This window comes from Nematolebias whitei, chromosome 14 (genome assembly GCF_014905685.2).
Source record: "Nematolebias whitei isolate Nwh7 chromosome 14, NemWhi1, whole genome shotgun sequence".
In the NCBI taxonomy this organism is placed as follows: domain Eukaryota; kingdom Metazoa; phylum Chordata; class Actinopteri; order Cyprinodontiformes; family Rivulidae; genus Nematolebias; species Nematolebias whitei.
In genome coordinates, this window is record NC_056511.1 from 38,239,343 (window position 1) to 38,246,922 (window position 7,580).

The following is a 7,580-nucleotide window of genomic DNA, read 5'->3' on the forward strand; positions in this document are numbered from 1 at the left end:
AGTGATCATGGTTGACTACAGCAGCTAGTTTGTTTGTTTGACATCACTTAACATCAGGGGTGAATCATGAGAGCTACACTTTCAGTGAGGATGCACTAAACGCAACACTAAACAGAAGAACCAACAGGGATGACCCGTCTGAACACAGAACCTGAAAAAGTCCACCCATTTCAGTCCGAAGCTTACCCAGAATGCCTTGTAGCTCACCGAGTCTCTTGCATTCAAATATGTAATTAGAAAAATTCACCTGAAATCTAAAATTAACCCACAAAACTTACTGTTTCTGTAAAATTTCATCATGAAATGAAACCATAATATAACTGTAATGTTAGAATTATCAATATGAACATGAATGGGAAATTTAACCTTCAATTTTAGAGCAACTACAATTTCAGTGTGGATTGTAGAATTTACAGGCTGCAACTGAATGCATCACAAGTCTTCACATGGTGGATAAACCTGCAGGACCTTCCTGAAGGCTCAGAGCCCTGTGTTTTGCCCCCCCCCCCCCCCCCCTCTGCATCAACATTCTGATTAGTTATTTATCTTGTCAGTTATTAAACAAACTCATTCTGTAGATGCTGACTGAGTTCAGCCTTCTCTCCTGGAAGTGAAGTCCTGACCAATGAGAGAGCTCCTTCAAACATGTTTCTGCCTGGAGACACAAATTTAAAAGAGTCTGATTGGATGATTTTAAATAAAAATGTTTCTTGCTCAACTGCAAAAGTAGCTTACAGAAAATAAAAGAAATTAAAAAAAAATCTACATTGCAAATAAATATAAAAAGTGTAATATGATTTCAAAAAGGTTGAATTCTTAGGCCTTCTCTGCCAAGACCAAGACCAAGAAACAAGCCTTTAACAAGTTCAAAAAATTAACAGCTGTCCACACGGATAAATCTAATGTCTCTTACGATCAGACAAGACTAAAATTAAGTTGTCAAGTTTGCTTGAAGGAGCTAAGGTGAGGCTTTCAAATCTGAGGAACACGGTACCAGCTGTCAAGCATGGTAGTGGTAGCATCATGCTGGGGTCCTGGTGCCTTGCACAAAGTGGACAGAAAAATGAAGAAAGAGGATGAAATTTCATCTCAAATCAACAACTAGATGTTTGAAACCTGGACACATTTAGGTGGTCCAACAGGACAGTGGTTCCAACACATCAGAGCTGATTTCTAATTGGATAAACAGGCAGATATTGAGCTTCTGGATTGGATGTTCCAAACTCCGAACCTTAGTTCAATTAAAAAAAAATCTGGATTTGTGGCAAGAAACCAACCAGTTTATATGAACTCTACCAAGAAGCTGGTCAAATATCAGCTGAATCATGTCAGAAACCTTTTGATGGGTACAGCAACTGTGCTCCAGGTTCAACCCGCTGAGACCCAAATATTAGTGGGGGTGTATGGTTGTATTTGAGCATGTATGTCCATGATTATTCCTAAACTTTATACATTTGTTCAGCATTTGTTTCTGTCCTTCCTAAGGAAGCGTTTAGGTCTAAATGGCATTTAATGAATGAAAATGACCCCCATTTAATAAATAATCTACAATAGGGGAGTCAAATTCAGTTACATAAGGGGGACAAAATAAAAAAATTGGTCATTAACTCAAGTCAAATACCCAATATCTTTTCTTTGTTGCAGATTCATCAACAGGAGTTTAGTTGGTCCTGTTTCATGTTCTTTGCTCCACCACATCAAAATCAAAAATTACAGGAAAATCCAACTTTTTTTCTGGCATCAAAGCAGGCCGTCATGGGAAGTCTGCACTAAACGAAAGCATGTTCAGTTTTTTAACCAAATCAATATTAAAAAAACAAAAAAACATTTAAAATATAATCTTGGGGTGCCAGATAAGATGTTACCAAGGACCAGATTTTGCCTGTGGGCCTTGATTGACAAATGTGGTTCATAATTATCTGATGTTTATAAGAGTTTGCTTCAATCACAGAGTTTCAGAAGATGATACTAGCTTTAATTCCAACCTGTGGTCTTCAGAAATGGACATTTGACATCATGTTGACTCTGTTTATCATGGTGGACTTTGTGTCCACATGAACACAAACATGTCTCACACAAACTGTCATTTAAAGGGATCTGTGACATATTGGCTCCAATATGTTATTTCTCTATTCTACTAAATGTTGTTGTTTGTGACACGTGAAAACTCCTAGTTATTTTTTAAAAGTACATGTTTATTACATTTTTCACCTAAAGACATTGCCATTATTTTACCAGTGCAATGCATTCTGGGGAAATGTTGTAGTGGAGACTAAAGACAAGGAGTCAAAGGTAAAAAAGTTATAACATTTGACAATAAAGTTATATTTTGGACCAGTCCTTGTGCATCAACGCCATATTGTTTATCTTCAAAGCAAATGTCATATTAGCTCCGCATCGAATTATCTCTGAAGTTAATGCTATATAGATTAGTCCTGGCTTTGTAGCTAATACTATTAGCTCTGGGGCTAATCATATATTTCAGCTCTGGAGCTAACATCTTATAGTCCTGGAGCTAAGGTATTACTGGTATTTATTAGCTGTAGGGCTAACGTGAAAGCTGAGTACTTCTCTGTCAATGTACTCCGGTTCAAATTAAAGGCCTGAACATCAGATTATGTCCAAAATTAACTTTCAAACTGAATGGAACTTGCACCGAAACAACCTATGTCATTTACCCACAATGCAATGCAGCGTAAATAAAATGGCAATGTCCGTGTGTCATTAATTTTGACAAAATTATAAAAACTAAGTATTTACAGTCTCGTTTTTATAGCTGAAGTAATTCTTTAAATCTTTAAATATTCTTCAAATTATGTCTATTGTTCCAACTAGTCAGAGATCCCTTTAAAATCAAAACATGTCGGAGCTAATACATTTAAACAAATACAAAAATGGCTGTCATTTTTACATTTACCATACCACTTTACTTGTAAAGCACTTAAAAACAGCAACAAGGCCAACTGAAAGGCTGTACAGCAGAAACAAACAAGCAAAGCGCACACCAAAAAAAATAAAAGATTAAATAAATAAATTAAATAAAATGAAAAATACATAGATCTGAATGGAAGAAGATAATAACTAAATGGCTAACATTATAGAATACAGTAAGGCTAAGAACAAACCACACAGTGTCAAAAGCCGCAGGGAATAAAAGTGGGTTTTTAAGTGAGACTTAAAAACAGTGAGTGTGGGGGCCTGCCTCACATGTAGTGGTAACTCATTCCACAGTCTTGGACCTGCAACAGAGAAGGCCCTGTCACCTCTGAGTTTAAAACGGGTTCCTGGAACCAATAGAAGCATCTGGTCTACTGACCTCAGAGAGTGCTGTGGGGCATATGGCTGCAGCAGATCAGCGAGACAGAAGGGGACAGAAATGTTCAGAGATGTAAAAACATACAAAAGGATTTAGAACTGAATTCAAAAGTGAACCAGGAACCAGTGCAGGGAGGCCAAAACTGGTGTAATGTGCTCTCTTTTGCTTGTACCGGTTAAAAATCAGGCTGCAGCATTTTGGACCAGTTGTAAACGTGTAATGGAGGACTGACTGATTCCAAACTGAAGCGCGCTGCAGTAATCGAGCCTGGATGTTGTAAGTGCGTGTAAGACAGTCTGAAGGTTATTTTTGGACAGTACGGGCTTCAGTTTAGACAGTCGCCTCAGCTGAAAAAAACAGAATTTAACAATTTAGCTAGGACTTGGTGTGGTAGTAGCTGAGAGTCATCCCTGATATATACTTGGAGTCACATCTTTTTTTTTTACTTTAGCATAGAGATGCATTCCTCTTAAACATGTTAGTTTCAAGTTTTTATTTTGTTTGTTTGTTTCCTGTTTGCGTGTCTCTCAGTGAACCCCTTAACCAAGGCTCTGTACCCTCCTCGCGGGCCCCAGATGTTCACCTGCCTAACTTACCTGGAGCGGAATGTCCGGGTGGACTGCGAGTTCCCACCCACCTACCAGGCTCCAGGACCCTACTGCGAGTATCGCCAGGACAGCCGCCTGGTGGGTAGCACCTACCCCAACGCTGTCATCTACGTGTCCATTGACGACCGCAGGAGGAGCAACGTCAGCCTGGTCGACCACAACCTGTGCCGCCTCACCTGGGCCCCCATGGCCGACGAGAAGCCATACACCTACACCTGCAGGGTGTACCAGGGCACCAGCTGGAAGGAGAACAGCATGGCTGTCCACCACAGTGAGTCTCTGTTCCCTCCTTGCTTCTTCCAAACCAGGGGTCTGCAACCTTTTCGATCAAAAGAGCCTTTCTGTCCCTTTGCTCACTAAGTAAAATGTGTGCAGAGCCACAAAACCTAAATTTAAACATGTTTCGTATATATTTGCAGAACATTGGCAGGAAACCCGCTAAAACTAGCCTGTTTTGTTGTGAGTATAAAATAATTAAATCAATAAATTCAGTTTCATGTTAGTTTATCTTCAAAGGGCCACATGTGGCCCCAGAGCCACGGCTTGCAGACCCCTGTTCTAAACATTTGCAGTCCAAAAACTCACTCTCTCCTTCTCTCTTCTTGCAGGGATTCTTCCAATCTGCTCTGCAATCAGTGTTATGTTCAAATCTGCACCATGGCTTTTGTCTCTGGTGATGTCACTTCCTGTGGCTGTGGGTCTCCTGAGTCCTTAAACTCCCAGCTTCACAGAGTAAAAACCAGTTGGACCTTTTAGGATTTTCTACTCACTGTGGATTGCCGAACGTTGGACGATTCAATGTTTAAAAAGATAATTCATATGTAATTACATCTCCTAAGATTAAAAATGCCAGGAAAAAACTACTTATTTAAATAATTTTACCTATTCAACAGAGCTAATCGCCACCAAAACAGCGTCGTTTCCTAGAGTTTTAGTTGAACAAACAAAAAGACACTAAAAAAAAATGCAACAGTAGCGGGAAATAAAACCCAGTCAGTTTTAAACAGCTGTAATCCTAATGCCTTGTCAATCCCCACATGCTGTTTGAATGCAAATATTTAATTAACCAGATAAAAGTTCATTTTGTGGATCTATTTTATAATTTAAAGAAAATCAGATATAATTACATTCTGAAGATGAGCTCACCACAAATGAGTCATTAAAGTAATTAAATATTACAATTCTCCCTGAGCGTCCTTATGGTGTTAAATGTTAGGATAAAAACAGTGGGTCACAAAGTTAATAAAAAGGATAAAACCTGCAGGTTATCGTTCTAGAATCTCATTTGGTTCAACTATAAATGCAATATGCCGCTGAGAAGTGGGTTCAGGCGTCTGTTTTGGTGTTTAAATAGTGAAACTGCTCAAACACTGCCTTTTCTGTTGGCGTTAGGCCGCCTTAATACCTTGAGTACCTTAAAGTGGTAGTTTGGATCTTTTGAAGTGGTGTCGGTGGAAAGGTTATGAACTATTCATATCTTACCTGTTGTAGATAGCTCTTTGAACGACCTCAGGTTGGAGAAAAGTTAAAATTATTCCTGGTTATACAATACAATTCTTCCTAATCAGAAAATATTTATTTATTAATATTTAATTTACGCTGATGTAAAGGTTCATAAAACAGAATTTTCATAAACATTTTTTAATTTTTTTTAAACTGTAGTTGTTTATAACATAGCACAAATCCATTGCGATCATAGCTTCACTCAGAGTAGCTATTAGATCATCAGTCTGCTCAGAAGTAAACGCAGTTCCTCCAAAGTGCAGTCGTTTAAAGAGCTATCTACAACAGGTAAGATATTTATTGTTTAAAGCCTTTCAACAGAACCTACTGCAGAAGAGCTGAGCTGGCCCTTTAAATACCATGTCAAAGTTACTGTACTGTGCATCCTGATATGTGTTCAGTGTGGTTCTAAAGAATCAGCTCAAACTTTTATTTTTAGCTAGCGATGAGAAAAATAACCCTAAAACTATGAATTTCACGTTGACAACTACACACTCCAACAATCTGGGTTTGTTCAGATGAGACGCTACTTACAAATGTTAATATGCACAATTTGTGTATAATGGACAATTATGATCACACTTTTATTTAAATGCTATTTTTTTCTATTTATTTATTTATATTGATTAAACCTTTAGGGTTTTATTTGACACATTTAAGCCACTAACAGCTGCTGTAACTGTACACGTCTTCATATGCTCATAATTTTCAGATCTGTTCAGAATTAACTGCACATGTATCAAAATTTTTAACGTTTTTTTGCCAGTATTAATCCAGCCATTAAAGGTGCAATAAAACGTATAAACGAACAAATAGGAAAAAAGGTTATGCACTATAAAATGTTTGTGTTCTGTCTGCACAATTAAAGCACTATTTTCAAAAAGGTATGTCTACAATATGTTGCCATGTCATTTCGGTCACACTCACATTTTACTTACGATGGCCTTAGCATAAAAATGTTAATAAATAAATAAATAATAATGACAAAAATATGTTGAACTTAACAGATGTGACATCAGTCAGAGCCCAGAGTACGAAAAAAATGGCATAAGTTTGTGCAGGCTTTAAGCTAATGTCTAGCCAAACGAGGGCTCATTTAAAAAATAATAAAAAAGTGGCTTATAAAACATTTGTTTCTCAAAAACAAAAACAAAACAATCAACAAAAAAAAACATGTTTGTGAGAAATAGTTGTTTAAAGCCTTGAACAATAATAGAATAAATAAATGCCCGTTTCGACTTCAAGCCCTCGTGGGAAACAACAGTGTGACCTGGAGGGTTGTGATTGGGAGGAATGGCCTCTCTGATCTGAACCTGAGTGGTGTTCTGTTGTTGGACTTTGTGCTAGTCATAGTTTGTCCAACACAAACACCATGTTGGAACATAAGGGTGTCCATAAGTGCACTTGGCACCAGGACACCCTAGGTTGTAGATCGATTATTGACTTTGTAGTCGTGTCATCTGATTTGCGATATTTGTTTTGGACACTTGGGTGAAGAGAGGAGCTGAGCTGTCAACTGATCCCCACCTGGTAGTGAGTTGGATCAGATGGCGAGGGAAGATGCCGGACAGACCCGGTAGACCCACACGTGTAGTGAGGGTTTGCTGGGAATGCCTGGCAGAAGAACCCATCAGAGAGATCTTCAACTCACACCTCCAGGAGAACTTTAACTGCATCTCAGCTGAGGCGGGGGACGTTGAGTCCGAGTGGGCCATGTTCTGTGACTCGGTTGTTTAAGTGGCTGCTTGAGTTGTGGCTGCAAGGATGTCTACGCTTCTCATGGTGGCCATCCTTGAACTCGATGGATGATACTCCGGGTTAGGGAGGCTGTAAAACTGAAGGAGGAGTCCAATCGGGCCTTGTTGGTTGGTGGGACTAGAGGCAGCTGAGGAGTACCAGAGAGCCAACCGGTCCGTAGTTCTGGCTGTTGCTGAGGCAAAAGCTCAGATGTGGGAGGAGGTCCTTGGAGTCCTCCCAGAAGAGCTGGAAGAAGTGGCTGTGGAAAGAGATGTCTGGGTCTTCCTGCTCAAGCGCTGCTGCCCCTGCGACCCGACTTCGGAAAAAGCGGAAGATGGATGGATGGATGGATGGATGGATGGATGGATGGATGGATGGATGGATGGATGGATGGATCGATGGATGGATGGATGGAT

The 7,580-nt window shown here is 39.3% G+C and overlaps 1 long non-coding RNA gene across 1 annotated transcript; it reads left to right on the plus strand.

Moving 5' to 3' along the window:
* Nucleotides 1-4,077: 4,077 nt before the first annotated feature.
* On the plus strand, nt 4,078-4,879 carry LOC119420147. Its single transcript, XR_005187292.1, has 2 exons — nt 4,078-4,195; nt 4,533-4,879. It is a non-coding gene; the product is annotated as an uncharacterized LOC119420147 (long non-coding RNA).
* The last annotated feature ends 2,701 nt before the right edge of the window (nt 4,880-7,580 follow it).